The 13,695-nt window shown below is 39.6% G+C and overlaps 1 protein-coding gene across 2 annotated transcripts in view; it reads left to right on the forward strand.

Annotated features, from left to right (window-relative positions):
• The window catches only part of ACVR2A (activin A receptor type 2A), a 52,977-nt gene that overhangs the window by 13,852 nt on the left and 25,430 nt on the right, over positions 1-13,695 (forward strand). The gene's annotated exons all lie outside the window — the stretch shown is intronic.

The following is a 13,695-nucleotide window of genomic DNA, read 5'->3' on the forward strand; positions in this document are numbered from 1 at the left end:
AACAATCACTGTGATACTGGTCGCCTTATCACAAGGATCACTGAAATGTGTGTTCTTTGAAGCCTCAACATATATGTTAAGGATAGACAATACGTTAAGGAGTTTAAAAATAAGAGTAGAGTGTTTTGAAAACTGAAGCATGGTACCAATATTTTTATTGTAAACACAAAATTAACCAACTATTAACAATTCTATTAAAATAGTAACAATGTGTCACTTATGTGGATTGCATATTAATGCATGCTTATAAAAAAACAACAAAGTGTTGCTGATACCTGCTCCCCAAATGTGAGTAGACATTCTGTTTTGGCACCCACAATCCAGGTTCCAAGAGCCACTTGATTCCTAGCTTTTCTATCCCAGTTTCTAACACAGGTTACAGCATGGCTTTTCTGACTCTTTAAGAGTGCTGTTTTCTTTGAGATTATGAGCTGGTTTAGTATGATAAGATGTTGCTTCTTAGTAACAATTAGGTTGGGGATCACCAACTCGTGATTGATGGCCCATGCATATTTTTTAGATATTTTGAAGGGGTGGGAGAATGGCAGGCATTTCCTTGACCAGTGGAGGGGGTTTTCTGAATGTGATGTATGTATGCTCAGGTGTGCTGTGCACTTGGACAGAGAGAGCAGGAGAGATACTTGGCAAATGTGAAGTCTCTGATAGAGTGGTGTGGCTATGTTTTGCTGGTACTGGGGAATGTTTCTTGTTAGACAGCAACAGTGCATGATGTGTGTGTGCGCGCACAACCTTATGGCAAGCGTGAGGTTGTGGCGAGGGGAGAAGCAAGGACTGTACTCTCTAATTTTGTTATGACATGCCCCCATGGCAGCTATTTTAAGACTGGCCCCCACATGTGCCTGCTGACCCAGAAAAGGTGGCAACTCCAGGTTAGCTCAGGGGTGGGGAACTTTTGATCCTCCAGATATTGCTGGGCTATAGCTCTCATCACCCCTGGCTGTTGGCTGTACTGGGTGAGATTGATGGGGGAATTAGAGTCTAATAATACCTAGAAGGCCACTGTTTTTGCTGCACTTGGCTTGGGGACTTTATGCTGGTGATGGGTATGGCCACCCACATTCATGCACATGAGACATGCAACAGAAGTTTAAACCACTCCATCCAGTGATACAGTGTTACATGACCCCTTTTACCATTGCTGATTTGGGTGGTGCTGAACCTATTGATTGGAGTGCTCCTTCCTGTTTCTGGAGTGTTCCAATCTGCTATTATGCGTATTGAGCATTCCAATGTTTTGCAAGCACTTGGGAAAATATCAGAAGATAGTGGATCACTCTGATCTACTTTGATCTGTGGCAGATAGGAGGTTCAGTGCTGTTGGCCCCGGGCTAAGTTCTGCTGGACCAGCAAAAAAAGGCTTAGTGGGCTGGATCAGACTTGCAATCCAGTTAGATCAGAAGTGGTGAATCACTTATTTGTACTGGAAAATATAAAGCACCAATGGGAAATTATTAAATCAGTTATTTCAGTTGGCTGCTACTGCTTCAGGATGCATTTGAAATTGCCTTGATTTAACTCAGCCCACTCTGATCTTCTAGCAGATTCTCTTGTCTAGCTGGTTGTGGCTTTCAGTGTGAGGAATGGCTAGAGTACTCTTGGGGATGTGGGAAGTTTGGACCATAGCCAGTGCCAAAAGAGATCGCAACCTCCCAACCTTTTCCCTTAGCAGTGTGCTACTGAATATGTGCAAATAGCACTGTAAGGCAGTTCTGTTTATATTCCTCAGGTGTTGGTTTTCTGTGTACTTCGTGCATCGGTTTTCAGCAGCTTATTGGATCTGTTAGGTTGCGGTAGTGTGCCATCAGCAGTTTGACAAGTAACTTTAAATCTTACTGCCATAACTAGAAAACCATATTCTTTAAAAGCCAATGACCATTTTTTCAAACCTTAAACTTGGTTGAGATGTCAGGCCAAATCATGGTTTAAACTTCCAAATATAAAATGGAATTGTTTTGTCGGCTTTCTTCTTCCATGCGTTCAGCTTTATAAGTTTGCTCCCTGCACCTCCAAGTGCAGTAGCTTCTAGAGTTGGAGGGATGGCTGTAATTTGCAGTCTATCCATTTAGACATTGCATCGTGATAATGCCACATGGTTTGCAAACCTGGTTCTGACTGTAATAGGCCAATTGTCTTTATCTTCTAAAAAGTTCCTCCTGGTGTCGCCCTTGCTCAAATCTTTTAGAGAGACTCCCCCTACTTTAAGGTTGAAGTCGCCCCATAGTATGGCTTTTCCATCAGCAAATATATTTAATTTACATAAAACTTTTCAAATAAAGTCAAGTCATTTTGAGTTTGGTTCATATAGGGATCCAACAGTTTACATTATTATTAAAGGGACAATGAATGGTTAAAAAAATACCATTCTTGTAATTCAGTATTGAATGGAATTTAAAGTTTATTCCTTTGCAAAAAATGACTGCTACCACCCTGTCCTTTACTTGAACCTGGTGCTGTCACTTGGTGTTGAAACCAATTACCACTGAAGGTTTTACTTTCCCTAGGGGGTTTTAACAAGAGATACAAAGGCAATTTGTGGCTTGTATGTCTAGGCATTTCTTTTTTATAGGATCACTAATTCCCCTCATGTTCACTGTTACTGTTTCTAGTGTTAAGGACTAACCTGTAACCGGGATACCATTCTTCTTGAGATTTGGTTAAAGTCACAAGTTAAGTCTTGTCAACAATATCTGGAGGATTTAGGATGTAGCTGCTTTGTGTGTTGTAGCGGTCTGCGTGAGATGTTTGCCGGATCTTTTGCTCCAGTTTGCATCCACTCAACATCCATCGGAAAATTCAGCATTCTCTTCTTCCATTGCCTCTTCTTGTTGTCATCCCAGAAGTAGGTTGATTCCAAGAGTGTTGCGGATATCTGTTGCTTCCAGTCTATTTGTTGATGTGAGGCGTGTTGATCCTCTCATGGCAATAAGATGTTAGAGGAAGCCCCAGCGATATTTAATTCCAGCTTCTTGCAGTTTAATAATGCAAGCACATAGATTTTTCCTCCCCCCCCCCCCCCGTGTTTCAGAAGCCAGATCCTGCATCACCATAACTGGACTGCTTTTATAAGTTATGGATGTTAGGTTCCTTGGTTTTTTACATGCTTCCTTCTCCTTCCTGTATCAGGCAAAGCAGACAGTTACATGACAGGGGGAGTGGAGTTCTCTCCCTTAGTTTGAGTCCAAGTGCTCTGTGTTCCAGTTCAGAATAATCAACAGAGGTTATGAGGTCTGGAAGCAGTGATTTAAGCATGAGGCAAATATTGTGCAGGATCTTTCTGTTCTACTCTCTCTACAAAAAAAATGAAAACGTAAATTAATTCTCCTGTTTTGATTTTTCTGCATCTTCAAGCTTGTTGAATGTATCTTCATTTTCTTTTTTTAATTGTTTGATCTTGCTAAGATTTGGCTTGAATATTTTGTTGCTGTAGTTGTTTCTGTTAAACAATCAAGCCACATGTTAAATTCTGTCAGTTTTGTTTTCAGCGGAAGCATTAGTTCATTCTAAGTATTTTTAATAAGCTCCTTTATTACTTCTGCTGCTGCAGGTTCATCTCCTCAGATATTGTTACCATTTTCTTTCTCCAGCAAGAAAGAGGCATCTTTTGAAGGCAGTGCCATCTTGGCTGAGGCCTGCATTAGTGTTGCAGTTGAAGTGAACCTTCTGTCTCAGGAAGAATTGATTAAATCAAGAGCTCTGCCTCTTATCTGTGTGTCCGTCCCCCCCCCCCCAATAATTGGGAATCAAAAGTGGCTATATAAGAAGCATAATATAGCTTAGTTGGTTAGAGCGTGGTGCTGATAACACCAAGGTCGCAGGTTCGATCCCCATAAGGGACAGCTGCATATTCCTGCATTGAAGGAGGTTTGAACTAGATGTTCCTCAGGGTACCTTCCATCTCTGATATCACAGGATGATATTTAAAGGCAAAATGACTCCCTCTTGAATGCATTAAGACTGCCAAATTGCAGGCAGATCCCTCCAGAGCTCTTTGCTCAAAACTTTAAGGTTTTAAAAGTATCTAGCTTTTTTATCTTCTGTCAGAATTGGGTGCAATTTTCAGGCTTGTTTGTCCCTTCTGAGGTAGTGAAGCCTACCAGCTTTCAGAATGTTAGCTGGAGTGATTATTTGCAAGGGAAGACTTCTCTTTTTTTGGAAGATGAATAAAATAGAAAACACTTCACCTCCCTAAATGTTCTGTGGACAGTCTGAGAAGTGGTAATAGGAGGCAGGTGCCCTTGAGTAAGTGCATGGTAGTAGTCTACCAATAAGCAACACAACTGGGAGCTCCTTTAAGGGACAAGCAGGTTTAGCTGATTTAAGGGGGAAGTAGAAGTTTGAGGAGGGACGCGGGTGGTGCTGTGGGTTAAACCACAGAGCCTAGAACTTGCCAATCAGAAGGTCGGCGGTTCAAATCCCCGTGACAGGGTGAGCTCCCGTTGCTCGGTCCCTGCTCCTGCCAATCTAGCAGTTTGAAAGCACATCAAAGTTCAAGCAGATCAATAGGTACCGCTCTGGCGGGAAGGTAAACGGCGTTTCTGTGCGCTGCTCTGGTTCACCAGAGGTCCTGCTGGCCACATGACCCGGAAGCTGTACGCAGGCTCCCTCGGCCAATAAAGCAAGATGAGCGCCGCAACCCCAGAGTCGGTCACGACTGGACCTAATGGTCAGGGGTCCCTTTACCTTTACCTTTAGAAGTCTGAGAGGGAGAACGGAGGAATGTTTAGAAACTTTGAACAAGCAATGTAAAACCAGGGCAGGGAAACAATTCACCATGAAAAAAAACTAAACATATGTATCAGCAGGATGGTGGGTGGACTCTGAGAAGTTTGCACAAACAAGGAAAAAGAATAGAACTGAATGAAAAGCAAATAATTATAGTAGGTGTTTGGTGGAAAAAAGGAAGGATTTGAATAAAGAGGAACAAATAAATAATATGGCTTGTCCAACAATTGAACTAAGGAGAGAGAATATGCAGAGACCATATAATGTGAGCCCTCTTAAAGTTTACAGAATATCTAAGCAAAGACATATGGGGAGGGAAGAACGAACAGTGGTTTGAAAACAAATTGATTGTTGAAGTATGGATTTTTAATTGTTAGGAAATGGCACATGATTGGGAAGGAGTTCAACATCCCTTCACTATGATTGGAGTGCCCTGGGAAAATAATCACTGTGATTAAAACCCATGCCTGCCAATCAAAACAAAATATTTTCCCAAACACTTCTCCATTGAAACTCATGATGTTGGCTTTAGTTGTTAAAAAATAGGTTGGTCAATGCATATTAAAGACCTTAAAAACTAACTTTCAAACCTCTATTGATTTCAGTTCAGGGTTCAAAATTAGCAGGTGCCAGGTGCATTTTGTGCCTAAATATCCTCCATTTGTGAGCACCTCAGAAAGTCTGGGTGCCATTTTTTGCACCTGGCTGACACCCAAGGATTACTGAAATGTATGTGCTATGAAACCTCAAAGTATCTTTTAAGGATAGAAAGTATGTTAAGGAGTTTCACAATAAAGAGTAGAGTGTTTTGAAAACTGAAGTATGGTACCAATATTTTTATTGTAAACACCAAATTAAACATGTAGTAACAATTTCTGCTTAAAAATGTGATATTAACAATGTGTTGCATATGTGAATTGCACACTAGTTCATGCTTATCAAAATAATAAATAAAAAGTCTTGCCAAACATGCCCCCCCTCCTATGGTGACTAGACATTCTGTTTGGCTCCCACAACCGAGGTCCCAGAAGTCATTTGGCTCCTAGCTTTTCTATCCCAGTTTCTAACACTGGCATCAGGATGCTTGGAGCAGTAATTTATCCATGTTGAGAACTAGTATGGTCTTATTTCATTCCTCTTCAGTTTTTAAATCGTTGGTGAGCTGAAGAGTATTTATGGAACCAATACCAATAATGTTTCATTGTTCGTAGGAGAGATGCCAAGGTGTGCCTCTGCTTTAAAATAGTGCTGATTAAGTAATACTGCAGAACTAGATTATTCATAATCTTGTATAGATGAACAATTCTGTTGTCCTTTGGCTGCGATGGTTTATAAGCAGAGGAGTTGGGGAGATCTTGGTGGTTTTATCCCACTTTTTGATAAAAGTTCAGTGCAGCATATTTTAGTTAATTTGAAAGACATCTGGAAAAAATAGTTACCAGGTTCTGCAAATGCTGTTAAATGTTTTGTACAAATATGCACTACCAAAATGTAAAAATGTAGACCAAAAAATGGCAAAGGGTCCTTGAGCTCGATGTGTTTATAGTATTGTTTTATAGATAATTTGAAAAGATTAATATTTCTCTTTAAAGATGAACTCCTTGCATTGTCATAGTGTACTTTATATTCACCACAGTGATCTTCAGTACAAATCAATTGTTAGTACCAGTGCCAATACTGAGTAATCTCCTCTTCAAAAATGTGGGTTTCTTTCAGAAACCATTTAGGCAGCATAAAATATTGTCTAGGATGCTCTTAAGCATCACATGCTGATGAGAGAGACCTTCCTATACCAGGGCTGGGGAATTTGTGACTTTTATGGGATACTATCTCCCTATAGCCCTTGACAGGGATTGTGATGGGAGATGTAGTCCAGCAACATCTGGAGGGCCACAATTAGTAATATACAGTAATCCTAGTGCTGGAAAGCATCCATAATATGCCCATCCCTCCTGCCATTTTAAGCTTAAACCTTTCAGACAATAAATCCTGTTGTGTATCTCCCATATAACATCTGGTTGGGTTGCAGGAATACCATTGATGTGAATAAAATAAAGTGTTTCCTTGCTCTAATTATCCCAGTGTATAAGGAGAGATGTGGGTTTTGTTGTTTACCCTGTTTTTATGAGGAACAAGCTATCCATTAATCCTGATAGCTCCCATTGTATACTGTCCGGCAGTGACTCTCCAACATTTCAGGTCTTTCTGTGTGATACCAGGGATTGAACCTGGGTCCTTGTTGCATGCAAATTGTTTTCTGCAACTAAGCTGATTCTAGGCTGTTTTCACTTTCTTTACTAACATCTTCATGCTCCTCCCATTATACACCAGACAGCTCTCTTTATTATTGCTCTTCAGAGAATTCACCCTCCCTTCAAACTTGCTAGTGAACTTGTAGCTATAGCATACTTGTAGCCCTTTCCTTACATAAGTAAGGATGAGTGAGCCCCTTGCTGTTCAAATGTAACATGAAGTTTATATGCTTTTAGCTAATACATAGACATTTCTATTCTATTAAATTGTGTTGTGTGTGTTGCAGCCTTCTTCCTGGATTAGTTCATTATATTTAAAAAGAAACCAAAATGACACATACTGACCATATTTATCCTAAGCTATCTACTCTAGGGTTTTTCTATATACTGTATTGCAGTTAGTGTGCAAAATAGAAAGAGTTTAGGTACATGTTTTAAGTATAAACTCTCTTCAAACAAGTATTCTCATTTTTAAAAGTACATGTTAGAATCATCTTTGTGTGATCCACAAACTATCCAGTAAGCTATAGCTTTGTATTAGACAGTACGTGCGACTCCTCACTTATGTGGGAGTTACATTCCAGGGTCGCGCATATAAGTAGTTTGTGTGCAAGTGGGGAGTTGCCTGTAATAGAGAAAACATTATACTAGGGGCATTCAGAATGCTTTGCTATTCATTAAGAAATTGACAAAGGATTAAAATAAAATTTGTTTAATTGCCATAAATTTCAGTGCATTTATTCTGCTTGTCTTTCAAGCTGGTAATGCCTGCCAAATTTCAAGTGTTTGATTATGAGCCCAATCTACTGCTGCCTTGTCTGTGCTTCATTGTCAGCAAATTGTCTTCATACCTGGGATTTAAAACATCAAAATAGGTAGTAATTGCTAAGGGCTATAAAGGGATTATAAGATGCATGCTCAAGGCCTCACTCCTTAATAGTGAGGTGTGCATGTGTGTGTTGTCAAGGAAGAGCCAAACAGTCTCCAAGGATCTCCTGAGGTGATGGCTGTGAGCCAGTTATTGGGAAGAACTGCCTTGAGTTGAATTTAACCTCTGGAAACAGAATGCCAGCGTTAGAAAAACAGGAGTGGAGCTGTTCCAAAAACTTCTTTGATTAATCAATCCTTTGTTATGTGAAGTTCTAGGGAACCCATCTTGCAGTCACCTTTTGTATGAAAATAATGGATGGTTACGAATGAACCCCCCCCCCCCTTTCAGAGTTTTGCCATCTTTTTTAGACAATTTGGGATAGTTTGTAATAGCACCAGTTGTTTCAGGATTGATTGCAGTTGGGGTTGGCTATATCCTGGGTCATGAAGAGAATTTCAGCTGTGCTTAAACTCTTGAAACATTGTTTAATATGGGATACACAATGAGTACACCAACTTAGCCCTTCATCTATTTGTTTAGGATTATGGCCTTCAAAGGCCACTGTTCACCATTCCATGAACAATTCACCTTGATCTTTCTTTCCTCATGTGCCCCCAATTGGCTCGGGGTAGCGCTAAGGGGACGCCCAGGACAGTGTACACGGAGAGGCGGGGGTTCATTCTGTCTGGCAAGCTTAAATACTTGCACAGAAGAAAAGTTTATAGTAGTGCGACATTGAATTCCACCCTTAGTCTAAACATAGTATTTTAATAATTTTATTTACACATCTGTTATGCTCACCTTAAGCTGAACAATAGCATATATTTTTGCATTGTATTCATTCTCTGTAAAGTTACAAAATATACTGAACACCCTTTGTGTATATATGAATAGTAAAACCATGATGCACCAAATTAGTGTTGTGGTATCTTCACCACTGGAATTGAGTTCTGTTGGGAGTACTGTATCTGTCATGCCTGCAATGTATCTTGTATTCTACTCAAGAAGCAGGGCTTCCACCAGATCCCAAGAGCCTCTCATCCAGCACTCAAGGATAGGGTTGTGCCTAAAGTGTGTGTATTTGGGTTGTAATTATCATAATGTTACAACTGCCTAAGCCAATCTTTATTCCTACATCATTTGAGAAGTGTTATTTTGTTGTTGTTGGACCTTAAATAAACTATATTCATGTTCATTTGAGTAGTGTGCTTTTATAAGAACTTCATTATAAATAACCAGTTACTAGCTGGCATTTGTAGTTTCCCTTTTTAGTTTATATTGTGACATACATCTATTTTAACTGAAAGTTGTTTCCATTGGCTTAGATGGCAATACATTGTGGACTAAAGGGGATTAATGTGCGCTGCAGATGTTTTCTGTTCAGGAGCTTTTTCTGAAGTATGCCAGTCTAAGAAAAAAATAGGTTTGATTATTCATTAAAACTATGCGGTCTCCTACTTTGTGCAAGCAAACTTATGCATTGCAGCTTCCTCTTCTGCTGCTCACACACCCTTCCACATCTGCTCAAGATCTTTGGGGGGGGGCATGCTGTAGAGAGAAGGAAGGTGACGTTTTATGCATGAGATAAAGCATGTTTGGTGGCATAGGCAGCGGCTGTTTTAGGCTCATCCAATATGTTTGGGACCACACTGAACCAAAAAGTGCCCTGAAGAGTCATAAGAAAGTCAAAAAAGGGGGCAGAATGGGGTGGGACAGCCTTACGCAGGCCGCACTGACGTGTTGGGGGGGGGTCTGAAATGTAACCCACACACAGTTGGTCGTTGCCTGTAGATGGATATTTTTCAATTACATTTGACAATGTGCTCTTTACTCAAATTCTAAAACTTTTATTCACATCTATTTTTAGCGATAGAAATGCACACAGCTGTTAAAATCTGCCATAGTGTAAAAAATGGGGGGGGGGGGACAGCAACACTGCTTTTACAGCATTCATAAATACATTCTTTATCAAGAGAACAAACATATGGTAATCCTGTTGTATTAATTGCTTTTATAGGGATAAGAAATAAAAAGCAAGCATCTTTGGGTTGGGCTAAATATCTCAAAACATCATAGATAAATTTGATGGTTGCTTATATTAATTGACTTAATGGATATTTAATAGCATTCATTTTAGACTTGGTTGGCTTGTTAACTTTTTTTCTCTTAGATATAAATCTGCAGTGCAAACACTACTTAATGTTTTCAGTACTATTTTGTCGAAAATTTGTCATTACTTGTTTTGTTGCCAAAGTTGTCATTATTTATATTAATAACTTTATCATTTTCTGGGGGATGTTTCCCATTCTGCACTCAAGATCCAAATTGGGTTTGCAGATAGCTGCTGTTGATGTGCCTCTTTGACTTGATGTGTTGGGCCCAATCTTACACTTCTACGGTCGGTCCTCTGATCCCTACCCCCTGGAAATAGGTTTATAACAATTCTTGAAATATCCAGATTTAAGCATATGTTTTATAAACAACCATACAGCTTGATGTATGGAACTCCTCAGTTTGCTTCCCCCTTCTGAAGGCGTCTTGGGAAGATATTGAAGGAAGAAGAAAATATGGGGGGGAATTTTCAACATCCATGGTAACACACGAGAGATTATTTGGATTGTGTTACAATAGCCCTTCCTTCTAGTCATTTTTAAAGTTCTGAAAGTCCCTTATTACGCAGGCAAATATATGTGGAGGTTCTCAAGACTAAAGAAGAGTTGTTAAACAGAAATTCTGTTGAAATTAAACTAGGCTGCAATGTGAACAAACTTGTAAACTGATATAAAGACACAAGAGATAATTCAAGATGTGTAGCATAGGGCAAGAGTTGATCAAGAATGTTTAGAGCAGAAACAAGAAGGTGAATAAGAATGTCTGAATGGATATAAGAGATGATTTGGAAGGGAGCCAAAAACAAACGACATACCTAACTGTCAGTAAGAAAAATAATAACCAAGCAGTGAGATAAGATGGTGTAGAAGGGATATGGCAGTGGAGACTTCAAATGATGGCAAAATAGAGAAAATCTACCAATGGGATAAGATCAAGAATTTGACTTGACTAATGAGTACAACACCTCCACATTGTACCTCCTCTAAGGGCAGCTATATGCATTGGATTTGTATCTGATCTCAACCCCACCCCCCTGCAATCTGTGGTATATACTGCAATAGGTAGGAGAGGTAGGTGAAATTGGCTAACCTGCCGCTCACAAGCAGAAAGAAAGTCATCATTGGATACGACCCAAAACACAACTTAAGCTGTTGTGAATATGCATAGATGACTTTCACCATGCAGATCCACTTGGGAGAGGGGGACAGGAAAGCATTTGGCCCATGACCTCAAGCTCAAAGGACACATTATAAGTAGACACTTGTGGGGTTGTGGTGGCTTATTGTTGGGTGGTTGTGGTTTTGGCATTTGGTGGGTTTTCAACTTGTTTTTATGCATATTGGGCCAAATTAGAGCTGCAAATTTAAACAGGTTAGATTCGTGATTTAGTAAAAGACAAAACATTTTGCTTAACTGGTAAAGATTTTGTCAGACGCTTAAAAGCATTTGGAAAGTAGTCAAATTATTCCCACTTCTCCCTTTCCTTATTTTTTGTGTTTTCATTTTTTATTTTATCATCGCTAGTAAGAGTGGAGGCTGGTCCATCAGGGCAACCAGGGCTTAGCCCTACTTACTGATATGTTTTTCAGTTTTTAAAGACTTTTCCCAAATCTCAAAGCCCATAGTCTTTATTCTGTACACCGTTCCACAATCCATTTGAAATTTGAGAGGCTCCTCCTAAAGGCGTTTCTGGCCAATCTAGTCTCTGTACCACTCAACCAATCTCAACCCAAAATTATTACTGTGGCCATGAGGACCCACTCAACTGTTCTAGGCAGAAAAAACCTTGGTAATGAATTTGTATCTTATCAGAGCTACTGGCTCTTGGTCCTGGTTGTGAAGTTTCCTACTCTCTCTTGTTGTCATGATGGCAACTGTATGATGTATATCACCTTAACAGGTCTATCCTTTTGTTAGACCTGGGAACTCAGTACTTCTGTTCTGAGCATGCTGAGCAAGGCCACACCTCCACACAACTAAAAGTACATTCTTTGTAGCTAGCCAGGGGAAAGGTGTGGTTACTAGTTCAGGCATGTTGTTTTTGATCAAGACTTGTTAAGAGACAGCAATGGTGCACACAGTGCGAGTCTTTCTACACTATCTATTTTTTACTTAATCATTTGAGCTTATTTTATGAATGGTTCAGATGAGAACTCATTGTGCAAAGCAAATACGTATTATGGGAACATGGATCGCACCCTGCCTGTACAACTCAACCAGTCAGGCCTCTCCCAGCAGATAATCGCACACCCAATTTGCTCAGGACCTTCATGTAGAGCCCAATCTTTGTGGGCCTGAATATGTCCCAGACCTCTTTTTTTATTTTTAGGAGTTTTTCATGTTTCCAAACCTATCCTCCTACCCCAATTCAAGATTAGGAACAAGGAGGCTGGAGAAAAACATTTTATTTGTAGTATTCTTTTAACAGTATTCTATTTATCCATTCTTTCCTCCAAGAAGTTCAAGGTGGAAAATTCATGAATATTCTTTTCCCCTTTTATCCTTAGAACAAACTGTTGAAGTAGGTTAGGCTGATGGAGAGTAGCTGTCCCAAGGTCACAGAGTGAGCTTCATGACTAAGTTGTGATTTTAATACTGATCTCTCAGCTGTTAGTCCACTTTAAAAAATCTTCATTTTTTCCACATTCTGGAAAAATGTGTCTAGATTTCTCCATTGATTACTTCAGATGACTGATTTCTAGTGGGGCTTTTCAAAAACAGGTACTTCATGTTAGCTTTGCAATTTTGTCTGTGGTTTTATTTAGAGATAAAAGAATTATTGACTAAAGAATCTTAAATGTCACTGGGTGAATTGCTCCTTCTTTGCAAGATTAAAGTGAGTTGAAATGTATTGTAGCACCGATAATGTAAACATAATTCAGTAGTAACGAAACCAGATTGCTTTAGGTTTGTGCTACATTTATAGATGATGGATCCCACTGATTGGTGGGATTGTTAAAATATGTACAGACAGTGACCAATTTATGTGGGGGATACATTCCAAGGCACATGTACTTCTGTGGAATCGCATATAATTGGAACGCCCACTGGGAAAGCTTGCAAACACCCTTGTTCTACCCCCACCCCACCCATTTTGTGATTTTTTTGTTCACTTCAGGGTTCGGCACATGCAATCACACACATATCGGACGAGCCTAAAATTGTTGCTGCCTGTATTTGAGTTTCAGATGATGAGAAAAAATCAAATATTTTGGTTACCTTTCACGTTAAATAATTAGAGAACTTCAGTGTCATGCCAAAAGTCTCATTGGTGACATTTCTATTGTAACTTCACAAGTTTCCGACAACATCAGATCCATTCCCTATAGTAGAGGGCTCCAGCTGGACAGTTACATATTTTAAAATATATTCTTTTATAGTCTATTTCTTAAGAGGGCTACTGTTGCGTAAATGTTACTTCTGTTCTAAAAACATTTCAGCAAGAAACTTTATTTTGCTATTAGTGTTTGTAGTTTGTCAAACGACAATAGTTCACAACAACAATTATTCTGCTACTTTTTATTTATTTACTTTAAAAACCGTTTGAGATGCATGCCAAGTTGAGGTAAAATCATAAGTACTGGGAACAGAACCTAAACTACCTGAACACCTTAGGTCCAGGGTATCTCAGGATTTGTCGGTCCCTTGTATCCCAACTTGACCAATGAGATCATCTGCAGGAGTGTTATTGGCTGTTTCCCAGGTTGGTGAGGCTCA

This window comes from Podarcis muralis, chromosome 1 (genome assembly GCF_964188315.1).
Source record: "Podarcis muralis chromosome 1, rPodMur119.hap1.1, whole genome shotgun sequence".
Taxonomy (NCBI): domain Eukaryota; kingdom Metazoa; phylum Chordata; class Lepidosauria; order Squamata; family Lacertidae; genus Podarcis; species Podarcis muralis.